At 39.7% G+C, this 18,106-nt stretch overlaps 1 long non-coding RNA gene across 1 annotated transcript; it reads right to left on the bottom strand.

Moving 5' to 3' along the window:
* Window positions 1-10,099: 10,099 nt before the first annotated feature.
* LOC111745250 lies at window positions 10,100-18,098 on the bottom strand. The gene is made up of 3 exons (XR_002782566.1): window positions 18,062-18,098; window positions 17,845-17,966; window positions 10,100-10,923 (listed from the first exon to the last, which is right to left on the bottom strand). It is a non-coding gene; the product is annotated as an uncharacterized LOC111745250 (long non-coding RNA).
* Between the last annotated feature and the right edge of the window lie 8 nt (window positions 18,099-18,106).

Below are 18,106 nucleotides of genomic sequence, written 5' to 3'. Positions count from 1 at the left end.
CGTGGCGCTTCTTCCGGACTGGAGCGGACGAGCGAGCCCAGGCCACCTTCGTCGGCCCCTGACTCACGGCGTCTGAGCCGGCCCAGGGGCGGCGCAGCGGACGCCAGCCGCCGCCTCCCCGCCTTTTCCATTTCCCCTTTCTCTCCGTAAACAGAAAGAATTGCGGGGAAGCCGGAGCCCCCGCACTGGGAAATTCCGTCCTCCCCCCCTTTGCCCTCGGGGCGCTCGGGCGGAGCCGAAGGCGAGATGAGGGAGGAGCGAGCGCCGCTCCGGGAGGGGCGCGGACCCAGCTCCGAAATCGGGATTGCCACGCCACCTGCGGGCCTGGGACAGTAGTTGAGGTCTCGGGACACCCATGAGTTTTCCTTTGGACCTGGGGACTGGAAGACCTGGTGGTAGAGGGCGCCCCAATGGCGGAAAAGTCGGAAAGGTCGTCAGAGTCAACGCACCTCTTTCCCTGTACCAGAGGAAGATCGTATTTCCTATTGAGCTCTTGCCCTAGGTGCTGCTCCCGTGTCCCAGGCCCGGCTGAGCCGCCCAGGTCGCGCCCTGCAGGACGCGCAATGAGGGTCTGGCCTCCTGGAATCGGGTCCAGATTCCGATTTAGGTCGACACACACCGAGTGCCACTACTTGTGGTCTGCAAGCACGCACACAGGTTTAAAGGTTTGGGAGAGGCTGCCACAGGCTGGGCGGGAACCTGGGGGACGATCACCTTAAAGGGGCGGGGCGGGGGGTGGTATACTCCGCCAGCAAAACCTGGTTTTGTTCTTTGTTTAACCTGGTTATTTTGTGACACTGCCCCATTACGAGGTGTGTCAACTGATCTCCTAACCCCAGCTGCGGAGTTTCTCTGTCCTGCTTGGAAAGATCAAAGTTCGTTTATAGTGTTCTTCCTTCTTGAGTGGAAAGACTCTACTCCAGGTGAAGCCGGAAATAGCACCTCTCTTCCCCGAAATCCACTTGGCGGGACTTTCCCAGTACCTACTGAGATGCAGGCTCCCCTGCCCCTCAACCTCTATGCCCCTCAGTACTGCCTTAGTATCAAGCACCTACTGTGAATCAGACATTTTGCAAGACTGCCCAGGGAAGGAGGAATAATGTTAGACAGACGTTCTCTCTGTCTTTCCCACTCGGATGCTGGGTGTGCCAGGCAGAGCCCAGATTCGAACGCCCCACCACTCTGATCCCACACCCTGCCCTTTCCAGAACCCAAGCTCTTCAAAACTGCATCGGAACGGCTCTAGAGCTCTCCACGTTTCTCCTGTGGAAAGTGAAGTGTTATTCTGACCCGAGCTAGCTAGCAGAGGTGAGAAGCAAGGCTCTTCTTGTAGGTCTTTAACTCCCATGGATTCCTTATGCTTCCTTTAGGCACGGATGAGGATGATGGCAAAGTGATTGACAGTCACCTAAGCTCTTCAGTAAAAGTGAGCCCAGTTAGCTAATAAAATGACAAGGACTGAATGAATGATCGGGTACTAAATCACCCCCCCTCCCCCCCACACACACACTCAATTATTTTACATACCAGAGTACTGTGACATGAATGACACGATGTGTACCATCCCCTTGCATTCTCCAGGTGGTCTCAGGTGGTGGGCGGGTTCCAGGTGCCTGGAGAAGCCCTTCTTGGGGAATGGGTCTTTCTAGTTTCGGAGGAAGGCAGTGCTTCTTGGACCAACCCTCGGCTCTGGGCAGGGGCAGCATGCCCCAGGGTGGGAGGAGATGCCCAGCAGGCCTGGACACTGACTGGCTCTGTGGAATTTGGCCCTGGTGCAAGAGCAGATTAGCCCAGTCTTGGCTGAATATGGAGTTTAAACTCCTTTAGCTTTTTCTCTGGAAACCAGTTTGGCCAGGTTGTTACCTCTAACAGTACCGTGAGAGCCATCTCTCCATCATCTGGTGTCTGAGCAACAAAGGGTGATCTCTGTAAACATTTTAAAAATAGAAACACGGAACTACTCTCGCCCCCACCCCTTTGAATGAGCTCATTAAAACCACACCTAATCTTCTGGGAACGAAATATTACCCTAACTTCCTATATAGAGGTCTCCCAAACGTAGCTGCATATTAGTGGGCTGCTGAAATGGTTGCTCCAGAAGGGTTCTCGCTGGCCGTTAAAGACTTATGCATTAGCAGATTTCAACTGGCAGGGTGAATTAAGAGGAGATGTTACTCAAAATATTTTTAAACTCTAACAAAGACTGGATCTGGTTTGACCTGGAAGAAACTGAAGCGAGAGAACAACTAAGAAGAAAAAGTTTGCAGACTCTTTGCATTTTTCTTGGTCAGGACTGTGTTACATGGGCTTGCTTACAAAAGCACCCCTGCTCTTTTAGGAGTTGCTAACAAAGTGAGTGTTAAATTGGCCAATGAGAAGTCACCTGAGGTAGAGTGTGCACAGGTGTAGTGGAGTTATTCAAGAAGTCATTATAAAGTACATCACAAAACAAAACTCTCTTTTGAAGCTGTTTGCAGCCAACAAAATGCACTTTAAAAATGAGTTGCAACCAGATACAGTTTAAAGAAGCTTTCTCCAGTCACAGGCTGGGAAAATAATGAATGGGTTTGTAATCTATAGATTGGAAATCAGAACTCATTTACCCATGGGAAAGAAAATGATTAAGGATGGGTAGTGCATTGGCCAATGGGACACCAAATGGGGCTCTATACTAATGTAACATAGGACATGCTTTCTAGTCTTTCATATTTGTAAAGTACGATATTTTTAGAGGATACTGGGATAACTGGAATAAATTGGGGGATAGCAATATGTGGCTTGGTGAAAAATATGTTTTATTAAACTATAACAGTAAAATGTAAAATATTCGACGAAGGTAATGAAATACTGAATTTCAATAAAGCTTCAAATAAGATATTTTTAAAGAGGAACTTAAGACTGATTTCATAAACATAACTTTTTTCCATATGGTTTTATTGTCCCAACTACTACTGGATATTTGGCCAATTCAGATATCTGAATAACAATCTCTTTGAACTGCAATAACTTTCAGATGAAAAACTGTATAGACAGGTGGATAATAAATTTAAAATCATTATTATGATCTTTAAATTTTTTAAACAGTTGAAATTGTATTCTAAAAATCCAGTAGCTCTTCTTTTTCTTTGGCTTTTTTATGATATATGAGATTATAATTATAATTGACCTTTTTCATATTAAATCTTTCAAAATGACAGAGATTTAGTCTGCTTTGAGCAGTTAGCTTGGACACCTCTATAAAGACAGTAAGTCAGCCCAAAGATAAAATGCCCAGGAGAAGAGGAGATTCAGGGCTGCCTCTTCCAGCCTGGGGAAATAGCAGCCTCACCTCATGCCCCACCACCGCTGACTGTTCCTTGGGCTTTGGCCATGCTCCTCTAGCACCTGAAACACAAAGCCCTTCCTCCAGAAGGGCCTGGGTACCCTTCAGCTGCTAGCTGGCTGATGCACCTGCTCACCCCACTCAGCATCTCGAGGTGGATGGCTCTTAGACCTGTGGAGACCACATGGTTCATTAAATTCTGCTCTGCCCCAGCAGCACCCTTGGCGTCCCAGATGAGATTGCAGAGGCAACAAGCCCTGTAGCCTCCAGCCCCACCTGGCTACCTTAAGGAATAAAAGAATGAGCATCTATGATGCACTAGTGGCACATCAGTGTGCAAGGCAGTGCTCTCAGCTGCCTCAGCCTTCGCCCCTTTGGGCAGGAGTGCAGACAAGGACATTACTGTACTCAACAACTTTTGCCATCACTGGGCAAAGTGGGAACAGCAACTGAATGAGGGAAATGAGGCCGGGGCAGGGATGTAGTTCTCACATCGTGAAGGGAAAAGAAATCCCCCAGTAGCTGTGGGAGGGGAAGGGAAGTTCCTTGATACTTTCAGCTGTGGCCTTTGTTTATCTCTGAAGGCTGTGTGTAAATTGGGCCCATCTGTGAATCAGAAAACTTTTGTTTTCATGTGCAGAAAGCTGCAACTTAGGTCTCTCAAAGTGTCTCAGCTGCACTATTCTGTATGATACGTAGTATGTTTTTATTAATTGCTTTGTGTTATGACTTCCCCAAATTTGAGATCCTTGAACCACACTTTAAAAACAGAAACCACTGCTCTGTGCTTCTCTCTTCCACCTCTCAAATGGAAACTCCTGGTACAGCATTTCTTAATTTTGGGCTTCCAAAATGACCACATGGCTCAGGAACTGTGCAAGACTCTGTGCTCGGGCCTATGCAAGAGCTTTCATTTTTCACATTTGAAAATGTGTGTGTGGGGAGGGGGGAGAGAGTGAGCAGTGGCAGTCCCTTAAACTGCCTAGGGCCCAATGGTCCTGGTCCTGGAGCAGTCCCAGGTGGATGAGGGGATCCATGTGCAACCTTAGGTATCTCCTGTCACTCCTTATAAACCTCGGTACCACCCCCCACCTCCCCGCCCCAACACTCGGCACCACTTATAAATGCTGCATAGGCAAGGCCCTGCCCATGATCTGAGGGAAGTGTTGGCAACATATCGTTTGAGTGGAAGCGGGGATTGGTTTTAAAAAGTAAATGTCTCATCCCCACTTGGTAACTACAAATGTAAATGCATAGAGAAAAAAATGCTAGAATAGCCTACCTTCCAAAAGCAATGATTTACTAACCTCCTTTGAAATAGTATTCTTCACATGCAACACATTAAGAAATTGGCCAGATTTTTTTTCAACGGCCTAAAAAAGGTATGACATGCTTATCTTCGTGTGATTTGTTTTAAGCGTTTTGTTTTCTGCCCTTGCAGTTACATTACAGAACAAAACACAATTGCCAACAGAGTCACTCTTTTTTGTGTGGATGGATGAGACCTCTTTCCTCTCTTTATTAAAGCCATGGATTCATGTTCATCGGAACTTCTTTTCTTAGTATCAAGATGCTTCAGTTGATGGATTTCATAATAACGCATCATCAATACACACATTGACCGTACTAAAAATAACAGTAATAGCTATTGTAGTGAGCACTTACTACGACCGTCCCAGGCACTCTGCTAAACCCTTTAGCTAGATCATCTTGCAACAGTCCTGAGGTGGGCACTTACCTCTACATTTGCATGTGGGATTTGCTCGAGTTTAAAGAGAGTAAGCCCCGCTCCTGCCCCCATCCACGGGTTTTGCTTTCTGAGGTTTCCGTTACCCACGGTTTCAGTTACCCACAGTCAACTGTGGTCCAAAAATATTAAATGGAAAATTCTAGAAATAAAAAATTCATGTTTTAAATTGCACACCGTTCTCAGTAGCTATGTAAAATCTCTCCTCCGTTCCGCTCCATCTTTGCCAGGACCCGAATCCTCCTTTTGTCCAGCATCCCCACCTGTTAGTCACTTAGTAGCCTCTCTGCTATCAGATCAACTGTTGTGGTATTGCTGTGCCTGTGATGAAGTAACCTTTGCAGTAGTCTAATAGTATTTCACAATGCCTACATCTTCGCCTCACTCCATCTCATCATGTAGGTGTTGTATCATCTCACATCATCATCATGTGGTACCATACAATATGATATTTTGAGAGAGAGAGACCACGTCCACATAACTTTTGTTGCAGTACATTGTTATAACTATTTTATTATTATTGTTGTTAATCTCTTATTGTTTCTAATTTCTAAATTACACTTTATCATAGGTATGTAAGTATAGGAAAACATATCATATGTCTAGAGTTCAGTACTATCCACGGTTTCAGGCATCCACTGGGGATCTTGGAATGTTTCTCCCACAGCGGGGAACTACTATAATGTGTCCAAGGACACTGGATTCTAATCCAGGTCTGTCTGAACCCAAACCCAAATTAACAACTTCCTGTGCACCTCCGTGCACAGTTGGAGGAAAACAGGACTGACCCATAGGCTACTTGTGAAATGCCTTGGATAAGTTTCCCATCCCAGCCCACCCTGGAGAGGAGGCTGACTTTCCTTTTCAAGCTCTAGCCTCTGCCCCGCTTCTTCAGAACATGAATAAATTTCAGATATTCCTCAACCTAGTCTTTGTACGTATATTTTAAATTTTTTATTTTTCAGGTAGAGTTGACATTCAATATTATTTTATATTAGTTTCAGGTGCACAGCATAGTGGTTAGACATGGATATAATTTACGAAGTGATCCCCCAAATTAGTCTAGTACCCACCTGGCACCATACATAGTTATTACGTTTTTGACTATGTTCCCTATGCCGTACTTCACATCCCCGCGACTATTGTGTAACTACCAATTTTTACTTCTTAATCTTATCACCTTTTTCACCCAGCTCCCCAATTCCTCTCCTATCTGGCAATCACCAGTTTTTTCTCTGTCTCCATGAGTCTGTTTCTGTTTTCTTTATTTATTTTGTTCTGGTATTTCTCTTTCTCTGTCTGACTTATTTCACTTAGCATAACACACTCTAGGTCCCAGGTATTTACCTGGAGAAAACTGAAACACTAATTTGAAAAGATATATGCACCCCTATATTCACTGCAGTGCTATTTATAATAGCCAAGACATGAAAGCAACTTAAATGCCCATCAATAGACAAGTGGATAAAGAAGCTGTGGTACATATATACAAAGGAATATTACTCAGCCATAAAAAATGAAATCTTACCATTTGCAATGACATTAATGGTCTTAGAGTGTATTATGGTCTTTATAGTTTTAATATTTTATTTCTAACTCAGAGAAGAGAGGCTCTGAAGGAATTTTAGCTATCTCCCAGGGGTAGAAATAGAGGGAGGGTTGAGCCTAGGAAACCTCAGAAATGGACCACTAATTTTGCTTATCCTTAAGGTAAACAAGCTTTAATTCTTCTTGGGGTCTGCAGACACCCAGAGCAACCACCTGCTTCCTCTCGCCCTGACACTGGGTGGGACGATGGGTGTGTGGAGGCACTGCTGGGGCTTAAGGCCTGTTCCGAAGATGTTCTTAAGAATGCCAAGGGTGGGTGGGCATTTTCCCCAACTTGTGTAGCACAGATGGGCAGTCCAGGCCAATGCTCTCCCTACAACAGGATTCGTCTGCCCAGACACCCATAGGCTGTGGCATTATTACGTGCTCACGGAGCCAGTGTTCAACATCCAGGATCTGTGAGAGCTGTTTGTTAAACATTCACATTGTTAAAAATGAAATGATATAAAATTATAAGTAAATAAAATACATACTAAAGATAAAGGTCATAAATGCTAACTACTTAGCACTTTCTGATTATTTTATCACATTTTATTGTTTCTCAAGGTCTTGGGGTTACTTGCATTTCTTATATCTGCGTGTTGGAAATACTACACTATAACATGCTCCTGTGCATGGCTTCCCAACTCTGCATTTGGGGCCCTCACACTGGTAGCTCAATGTGGGCCATGATGGGACTATTTACACCACAGAAATCAGCAAATGCCACAAGTCAGAGCAGAATTTTCAGAGAGCTGGTTGCTAAATATTTATCAGCACACTACTGCATACAGGTAAAATTTATGTTTTCAGGTATTTGTGACACATTTTAGGTTATTTATTTTCTGTTTGCTCTCTACCCTACCTTTTTAAATTTTCAATAATACATCTCTGTATCTCTTATTTCTATCCAAGTAGGAAAATCTCTGAGAATGAAGGGTGACCATGGTCCTCCACCTCTGTGAGTCGAGGCCTTCTTCTAGCTTCAGCCCTATTCTAACAGCAGAGCCATGGAGAGGGGAGGTTGTCACCAGCCCCTTCTGAGAGACAGGCTGGGGGTAAGGGGGACACTGTCACCAAGTACCTGAACTCCCAAGCTGATGCTAGCTGGGCATAAGATTAGTGTTTCCTGTTTGCCCCATAGGAATCACCTGGGGAATTCTCATTCCATTGATGGGCCTGGGGCCCCTGAGACCTGAATTTCAGAAAGCTTGAGGGGAATGTTCCTGGGAAATACTGTAGAAATTAACAGCACTTTTGGGATTCAAACCTCTGCTTTGATACTTTCTGTTCATGCGACCTTGGACAAATCACTTAAATTCATAGAGCCTTGGGTTTTTTACTTATAGAAGGGGAAAAATTAAAGCTACTTCATTTTTATTTTGCTTTTCGTAATATCAAAAGCTGTTAACCTTTGGCATTAGGAGAAAAGGGAAATCAATTATTACATGTGTTTACACAATAATAAAATACTTTTGAAAAACAATACTTCCATTTTCTTGTTAGTTATTATACCTAACACAATAACCCTGAAATTTGCTGAAATGAGCTCTATTTTACTTTTGAAGAATCTTAAATTTAGAGACAAGTAACTTGTCTTAGATCACTTAGATAATATATAGAGCCCAAATCCTAACCCACATGTGTTGCTTTCAAAATGATGTAGCCATTGGATTATATTCTTGGACTTATCATGTGCTAAGTCACTCATTCAAGAGACACTGATGGGGGGGTCAATAGGCTCCGGAGACTCAAGCCAAATTGTCCATCTGCTGCTATTTACTGTCTGTGAAGCCACTGACCAGCCTCCTCTCCCGCCACTTCCACTTGCAGCCCTGCTCTCAGAGTCTACACCTCCTTGCTTGCTCAAAACCTGCTGCTACGGGTGGTTCTACCTAAGTGAACTGCAGCCTAGCCAGCTCCCCAGGCTGCACCTATCAGATCCTAGATTCACGAGCATGGTCTGGGGCCCAGACCTCCAAGGCGGGAGGCTGGATTAAAGAGGTGTATCTTATCTCCATTTAATTAAAGATGGGGAACTCCAGATGTACTACAAGGTTCCCATAATTCCCCCATCTTGAATGCACAGGTTATAGCTTTAACCCCAGAAGAACAAGTTGGAGAGCACGTCAAGACTCTGTACTTTTTAAAAATGGAAGTCTGATTGCAAAACAATTCATGTTCGATAAAGACATTCTGGAAAATAGATAATGAAATTTACCCCCTGTCTTAACACTCAGATCAGAGAAAACTACTGCCAACATTTTAGTGAATATCATTCCGATTTTCTTTGTAATGCATGGAAATTAAGATTTTGTTGCCTTTATCTGTAGTAACTGCTTCTAAAATTAACTTTATAAGTGAGAAGCAAAGAATATCCATGATAGCAGTTTAAAGGCAATTTTCTCACTCATTTGTTCATTCAACATATATTTGAGTATGTATTATATGCCAGTCACAGTTCTAAGTGCTGGAAAACTGGAAGGGACAAGCTCAATGACTTTAAGGAAGCCTGCAGCATGGGGAGAGAGAAAATGGACAAGCAAATACATATGAGAATACAACTTGTGACACATGTCATGAAGGAAATGAACAAGGTGGAAAAGGTAAAGGAATGTGAGAGATGCTATGGGCTGGACCTTCCTTAGGTCAGAGAGGACCTTTCTGGGAACGTGCTCATGACATAAAGATGATGTGGACTGTAGCAACCTGGTATAGGTCAAAGTCACTATGTAGCAGTAGCTGTTTGTCACTCAAATCCATGTTTCAATTTTGTTATTTAGTTAACATGGGTAGATTCTTGAAGTAAGCAAAGATCTTAGAAGTGATTTAATTCAACACTTTCACTTTATAAATGATGAAAATGTGGTCAAGGGGAAAACTTAGCCAGAGTCACCTTGCTATCAAATAACAGAACAATGGCCAGAGGCTAGCTTTTTGACCCACAAATCTCATCTGTCATTCCTGTAACATGCAGTTCCTTTTAGAGAAGGTTAATATTAGAAATGTTGCTCAGTATAGTTCCCATAAATAAACTGTAATCCAATATAATCAATTACATAGTATTTGTATCTTTTTTTCCCGACATAAAGTCTGGGGTGAAAGAAAAAACATGGGGTTTAAAGTGCGACTTAACATCCAGATGCCTTTTTATCTTATAATTTTTTAAAAAGTTTTCTGTCTTTTACTAGCTGTGTGATCTGGAAAAACTACTTCAGCCTTCTGAGCTTTAGTTTCCTTATTTATGAAACCAGAATGCTTAGTAAAGATGATTATTATTCCAATGTTTAAATGGAGAAAATAGTGAGAATTTATAGGAAAAAAAAATGGCATATGTAGAGTGATAAAATTTAATGTCTTCAATGCAGGGGAACTAGAGTCGGTTGTTGATTGGGTTTTTTATGCAACTGACTAGAACTCTAGTTAGTAACAGAAACCCTGGGTCTCTGCGTGGAGAAACTCAGGTACCCAGTTAAGCGGGTCAAAGCCACATTGCTGTGGTTTTTCTTTTTAAGATACCAAACTTTCGGGTTTTCTTTAGTGACTCTTTTATTACACTTACTTTATTTATTGCATCATAAGCTGTGCAGTGGTGGTTTCATTTTTACCATGTGAACTAAATTATTCCACTGCAAATCTCCCTGGGGTTCTTGGAAAAATATCTGAAATTGATAAGAAACAGGACATTTTAAAGGAAATACCCGACTAAGAAAGTGTTGAATGTTCTGCAGAGTTTGCTGAAGTTTTAGGGAGATCCAAACCGTCTCTCTAGAAAGGTCAATTTAAAGGCCTATTTTCATGTCTCAGGGACCTGCATGGAGTGCTCATTTTTTAGAACGCTGGAACAGACAGGAATAGGCCTAATTTTTAATGTCTTTGGGCCTTTAGCTATGAGGTTCCTCAGGCAGGCTTTTCTTTTTCTAATCCAGCTGGGTTGCCACAGACCAAGCAGAAGTGGCTTGACCCCGGTGAGAAAATGTGGGCTCCATCCCAAGGAATGAGATCATACCGTTCCCAGAGCCTTTTGGTTCCCATCCAACTAGAGGCTGGTTTCCTCTTGCAATCCCTGGCAGGCATTTCTGCCCACAAGAGGACAGTCGCACTGTAGCTTGGCTGCAGCAGTATTTCCAGAGGGGCGGGCAAGGGAGACAGTGACAGATGGCTCTGAGATGGGACAACAACCTGCACAGGAAAGAAACATGGTAAAGCAGTCTCGCTTCCCTCTTGCCTTTTCAAAGGATCTTTTCTTCCTCCTTTTTTTTTCTTCCTTTTTAAAAGAAAAGAAGATGATATGAGTTAGTATTGAATGTAGCAAGCATAGAAATGAGTATTTCTGTGCTGGTGGCTGTGTGTCTGAGTTCATAGGCTTGTTGGGGTCTCAGCTGACAGAACTCATTAAAGCAGCATAGAACAATTAAAAATCACGTGTAAGTGAATAAATAAAACTTTTATAATCTAAGTAAAATTTAGTATAAACAATTTTAGCAAACAAAGCAAATACTATTATAACAAATACAGCAAAAAAAGCATTAACTTGTTCTCTATGGAGAAAGGGGCTTGACTCTTACACTAACTAGGTTAGGTGAGGTATTCTTACTGTGGTAGGACAAGCTCTTCAGAAAAATGTGGAATTCCATGAGATTACACACACATATGATGGTCTCCAGCAGTGGTTCTCAAAGGTTAGCATACCGAACAGCTCGTAAAAAATGCAGATTCCTGAATCCCATCCCTCGACAGTCTCATTAAATAAGTCTGGGGGTACGACCCAGAACTTTGCATATTTTAGTCAGTTCTCTAAATGCTTCTAATGCAAGAATAGGGCCCTGGACCAATTTTGGAAACCCTAGCCTCCCCTCCCCCAAAAGAAAGAGAACTTAGTGTGAAATATACAAAGTCAAACTGCAAGAACATGGTGTCATAATTCCTAAAGCCAATGTTCATACTTTAAAACATTGGCTTATAAGCATGTGTATATGCCTTTAAATCTGTCACCTTATGTTCCTAAAATAGCAGCATTTGCTTAGAAAAAAAAATCAGGGAAATAGAAAAGTTGTCAGTGCTACTTATTTACTTAAAGCATCTGAGAGGGTAGTGAAGAAGATACAAAACTCCTTTAATAAAGGCAACTCTGTAGCTCAGAGCTTAGTTTAATCCATTGAATAGAAGAGATTCTTGTGATCCTAATATGAATGAATCCTACGATTTAAGGCCTATCCAAAAGCCCTCTGTGTTCTGAGGTGACTGAATTACTCTTTCTGTAATGGTGTTTTGTAGTTTTGTTTTTGAAAAAATATTGTTAAAATATTTTGAGAGAGAGAGAGAAAGAGAGAAAGAGAAAGCTGGAATTGCTTAATTACTATTCTACCTTTACTTACAGCCTTGTTTTGTTTTTTTTTGTACATTGGGCAAGTTATTTAATCTCTCTGTGCCTCAGTTTCTTCATTCATAAAATTAAGGACGATAATCGCTTATTTTTCAATTCTAAGATGAACATTGTCCCCCATATTTTAATATCAATGAAATCAGACTACACTTCGCCATTGACAATGAAATAACATTGTGTCCTAGATTAATTGGTAGCATTTTTTTCAGTGGTGCATAAAATAATGGAATGTCTTATGATGATGTTTTAGACTAGATGAAATGTGATAATAATACCTGGATCCTACAGGGTTAACTAAGAGACAAAATGCTTAGACCTGTGACTGTTCAATATTAATCACTTAATAAATATAATCTATTAGTATTCTTATTTATGGATGGATTATAAATTAACTAGTCCCTCCTTGTTGGATTTTTAGATTATCTCCAATATTCCTACCGTTATATACTACATTGACTATCCTTGTATGTAAATCTTGATATGCATTTCTAATTAGGATAAATTCCCAAAAAGTGGAATTACTAAGACAAAAAGCATGGCCATATTGAAGAGATGGATTTATAATCACAGTAACTAAAACGTCAAACCTGGGTTAGAATCACTACTTACCCTGTGATCTTGGTCATTGTACTTAACCTGTCTACATCTCAATTTTTGATACAATTAGACAAATACTATACTGGCCAGTATTAGACAAATACGATACTGGCCAGACAAATACGATTCAAATATGATTTTGAACAGTAAGTTCAAAATCAACGTAGTGTTCAAAATCAACGTAAGCTATTTTATGAGGACACTGAGACACTACCGGCATTGCATGGCTCCATGCTGGCTTTGGATGAGAATGTATTTCGCATTGTTAAACCGCCAGTTTTCAGCAGTGACCCCATGTGGTCATAACAGAAACAGCAGCAGCAGAAAATAGGCATGTGCTGTCAGAAATGATCAGATTCATCAATTCTTTCCTCTGATATTTGTCTGTTGACAGGACTGTCCATTTGGACCACAGAAGCCTGTGCCTCAGATTCTTGAACCATCTGAGACAGAAAGACTCAAGAAAGGGATAATGAATGCTGTCAATCTGAATATGAGAGTCTGAGTGATTGCTGTAAATATTGAAAGATGATCTATATAAATCTCATACATATACATGAACTGGTGAAAGAGTTCACTATCATTTTTAAAGAAGCAGCATAGGAACAGTTTATCTCTCCTTATAATATAACCATGAGAAACCACTTTGGAAATTTTATTTGTACCTTATAAATCCCAGCAAGCTCTAAGACTGAATTTTAGTGAATGGGTGGGATTGGCATGCTGTTACCCAAGCTGTAATCCATGAAAGGCCTCCTGGCCTGAAGTTCTGGAGGCGTTGGGAGGCCTAGTGTTTATAAATACAACCAGAAGTGTTTATATAATGAGTACTTCGAATATATTAAACAACTGGCATGTCAGATGACGAATTTACATATTTCATAAATTTTTTTTCAGAAAACATCATGTCAATCTTAATTCCATGATTTCTACAATCTACTCATAGGGATTAAATAAAAGAAGTATAATTTTAAATAATCTTTTACTTTCTTAAGTCTATGGATGCTTAGAACTATAGAGCTGCAAGAAAATTTCCATTGGGAGCAAAACCATATAAACCCAAAGATATGGATGTGAATGGTCAGCTGAATTATAATAAATTTAGATACATAATTATAAAGCTTTATATGATTTTAAGGTAATTTGACCATATTTAAGAATTTATATAATAATTTCATTAACAAAATTATATGAGACCTAAAATGTTTGAAGGTACTTCCTTTCCCCCCCGTATGTACATGGTATAAAATTAAAAGGGTACAAAGAAGGTTGACAGTGAAAAGTGAGTCTCCCTGCCTCCATTCATCATTAGATATTCAATTCATCTCCTCTGAAGCAAACTGCAGATCTGAAGTCATTTTACATTTTTAATGAAGTATTTTAAATCTTTAAAATAAAATTTATAATTATAACATATTGAAAATTTTAAAAAAAAAATCAAAGGTATAAATAATCCTCTTTGCATACTGTCTTCCAGCCTTTCAGTTTCATTTCCAAAATCAACCAAGGCTACCAGAGATAGTCTGTACACACACAAGTAAGTGTGTGTGTGTGTGTGTGTGTGTGTGTGTGTGTGTACAGTGCCCTACTCCTTGCTTGTTTTACTCAGCAATTTTAACAATGTATCCTGAAGATAATTCATTCACTTAGGTTATTTCTTATCCCATGCTATAAGAAATCAGCTGTAAATTTGAGCAAGTATATTCATACAATAAATTTAGAGAAATGGAATTGTTTGATTAAAGCCTATATGCATTTGTAATTCTGACAAGTATTGCTAAACTATCTGAAAGACATTTTTAAAAGGTTGTTCTCCAAGTAATTCAAAGAAACTCAGACATGTTTTACATTTTAATTTTATTACAAATCCTGGTTTAATAATTAATGGAATGGGAAAGAAGACCCTGGAAAGTTTTGGAAAAAAGAATGGCATGATCACAACATTCTAGCCAGTGGGCTGAGAACAAACTATACTGAGCATGACAGAAAGAGGCAAACCAGTGAAGAGGTTACAACAAAAATATTGGTAAACCGAATGCAGCAACATGTGTAAAGGGTAATATACCATGACCCAATGAGACTGTTGCAGGAACGCAAGGTTGATTTAACACCTAAAGGTCAATTAATATAATATACTATATTAAAGGAATAAAAAAAAACCCCATCTCGATAGATAGGGGGGGAAAATGTTTTGACAAAATCCAGTACCCTTTCATGATAAAAATGCTTAACAAAGAAAAGGCAAGGGGAACTTCTCCAACCTGTTAAAGGGCATCTGCAAAAGACCCACAGCTAACGTCATACATTATGGTGAAAATGCATGCTTTTCCGCTAAGAACAGGAACAATATAAGGATGTTCATCCTCACCACTTCAACATTGTATTGGAGGTTCTAGCTAGGGTAATGAGGCAAAAAAACAAAACAAAACAAAAAACGAAAAACAAAAAAAGAAAGAAAAAGAGCTTTCAGATTGTAAAAGAAAAAATAAAACTGTCTCTCATTGCAGATGACATGAGTTTGTATATAGCAAAAATCTAAGGCAGCTACAACCCCCCCCCCAAAAGAACTGTTAGAACTAATAAATGAGTCAGCAAGGTTATAGGATATAATGTCAGTATATAAATGTCAATTGTAGTTCTACACACTTGCAATGAACAATATAAAAACAATTGTTTATAATAGCATTAGAAAGAATGAAGTACTTAAATAAACTTAATAAAATTTAATAAAAGTGTAAGTAAGGCTTATACACTGAAAACTGGAAAACATTGTTGAAACTAAATATGACTAAAGAAACTAAAGATGACCTAAATAAATGGAATGTTCTCTCATGTTCATGTTTTAGAAGATTTGATGTTGTCGAGATGACAATACTCCTGAAATTGATCCACAGATTCAACACAATCCCTATCAAAATCCCTTTCAGGCAGTAATTAACAAGCTCATCTTAAAAGTCATGTGACAATGCAGAGACCCTTAATAGCCAAAAGAGTCTTGAAAAAGGAGAACAAAGTTGGAGGACTCACATCTCAATTTTAAAACTTACTACAAAGCTACAATAATCAAGACATACAGGTCAGTGAAATAGAATGGAAAATTCAGTATAAATCCAGTGTATGATCAACTGACATCAATAAGTACCATTTAATAAATACCAGTACCATTTAATGGGAGAAAGAAGAGTCTTTCTGACAAATAGTACTGGGACAATTGGAAAGCCACATCAAAAAAAAAAAAAATGAAGTTGGACCTTTACCTCAAAACATATACCAAAATTAACTCAAAATGGATCGAAGACCTAAATGTAAGAGCTAAAAATACAAAAATCTTTGAAGGGTAAATCTTCACAATCTTGAGTTAGGCGATGTTTCCTAAATATGACACTAAAAGCACAATCAATAAAATAAAAAATAGAGAAGTTGGATTTCATCAAAATTAACTTTTATGTTTCAAAGGACACCATCAAGAAAGTGAAATTCACTACAGCCATGCCACCCTGAACATGTGCCATCTCGTCTGATCTCAGAAGCTAAGCCGGGTCGGCCTGGTTAGTACTTGGATGGGAGACTACCTAGGAAGACCAGGTGTTGTAGGCATAAAAAAAAAAAAAGAAAGAAAAGAAAGAAATTTAACCCACAGAATGGGATAAAGTATTTACAGATCATATATCTGTAAGGGACTTATATCCAGAATGGATATAAGAGACATGTCCAGAATAGAATATATAAAGCACTCTTAAAACAATAATAAAAAGACAAATAATCCAGTTTAAAAATATCTGATCTGAATAAACATATTTCTGAAGAAAATACACAACTAGCCAATAATCACATGAAGAGAGCTCAACATTCACTAGAGAAATGCAAATCAAAAGTGAGATACCATTTCATATCCATTAGGGTGATTACTGTTGAAAAAACAAAATCAAAAACAAAACAAAATAAAAAGTATTAGTAAGAATGTGCAGAAATTGAAACTCTCGTACACTACCAGTGGGAATGAAAATGGTGCAGCTCCTTTGGAAAATAGCCTTGCAGTTCCTCAAAAGATTAAACACAGAGTTCTCATATAACCCAGCACTTCCACAACTAGGTATATACCCAGCGGAAGTGAAAACATATGTCCATACGAAAACTTATACATGAATGTTCATAGCAGCATTATTTATAATAGCCAAGATGTAAACAAGTTAAATGGATGACAAATATCTATTTGTCAGTTACAAATGGATAATGATATGTGGCATATTCATTGTTAAAAACAAGGCAACAAGCCCAAAATGGAGTCTCTTATGCTGAGCCTCACTTCACCAAACCTAGACTTAATTATAGTTTTGGCTCCCCCAGAAATGGAATCGAACCAGTCAATGCCTGATCAACACTAGCTAGGTAATCTTCATGATAGATCCCTGCCATTTTCTTTGCAATAACCAATCCACTTTTTTGCCTAATATAACTTCCTTGTTCCTGCTCCCTTTTGCTTGCAGAAGTCTTTCATTTTGTACAGCTCCTACCAGCTCCTTTCTGTCTCCTAGACTGATGCTTTCTGATTACAATTAATTTTTGCTCAAATAAACTCTTACAAATTTTAATATGCTTCAGTTTATCTTTCAAAGCCATACAATAGAATATTATTTGGCCACAGAAAGGAATGAAGTACTGAAGGATGCTACGACACGGGTGAATCTTGAAATTAGTATACCAAGTAAAAGAAGCTAGTCACAAAAAAATCCCAACATATTATTGCAAGACTCCATTTATATGAAATGTCTAGAAGAGGCAATTCCATAGAGGCAGAAAGTAGATAAGTAATTATTAAGGGCTGGGGGAAGTTAGCGATGGGGGGCTATAACTAATGCGCACAAAGTTTCTTTTGGAGGTGATGAAATGTTCTCGAAATGATTGCGGTGATTGCTGCGACTATACTAAAAACCATTGAATGGTACATCTAAAGGGGTGAAATGTTTAGTATATGAATGAAATCTCAATAAACTTGTTAAAAGAAAAAGGAAAAAGAAACCCTGTACCCAACAACCTAAGTTTAACTCCATGCTCTCCACTGGTGGTGTAACTTTTGGAATATTATTTAATTTGTGTATGCCTTAGTCTACCCATTAGATAAATGGAGTTGTTATAAGGATTAAGAGTCAATATATTTCAAGCACTTAGAACAGCATCTGGTAAAGAGAAAATATTGTCACTTACACTCTATAGATTCCCAAGTCAGTACTGCTTCTTCTTGACCTTGCTTTCTGTTTCCCTTTTCACGAAACTATTTGAAAGAGTAAGGGGCGTGCTCAATCTATTGGGCGTATTTTCTTACAGTACTGTGGAAGAGTGTAAATAAAGCATTTTTAAAAGCTCATGAGTCTTTATTACACGCTTAACTCAATTTCTTCTTTTATAAGCGAACGTCTTTTACCTATTTTGACCCTCTTGGGAAGCCATTCTTTTCGCCCTCAGCGCG

Source organism: Pteropus vampyrus, unplaced genomic scaffold, assembly GCF_000151845.1.
Source record: "Pteropus vampyrus isolate Shadow unplaced genomic scaffold, Pvam_2.0 Scaffold150, whole genome shotgun sequence".
Taxonomy (NCBI): domain Eukaryota; kingdom Metazoa; phylum Chordata; class Mammalia; order Chiroptera; family Pteropodidae; genus Pteropus; species Pteropus vampyrus.
Note: the sequence above shows the minus strand (reverse complement) of the source record. Positions and strands in the feature narration are given on the sequence as shown.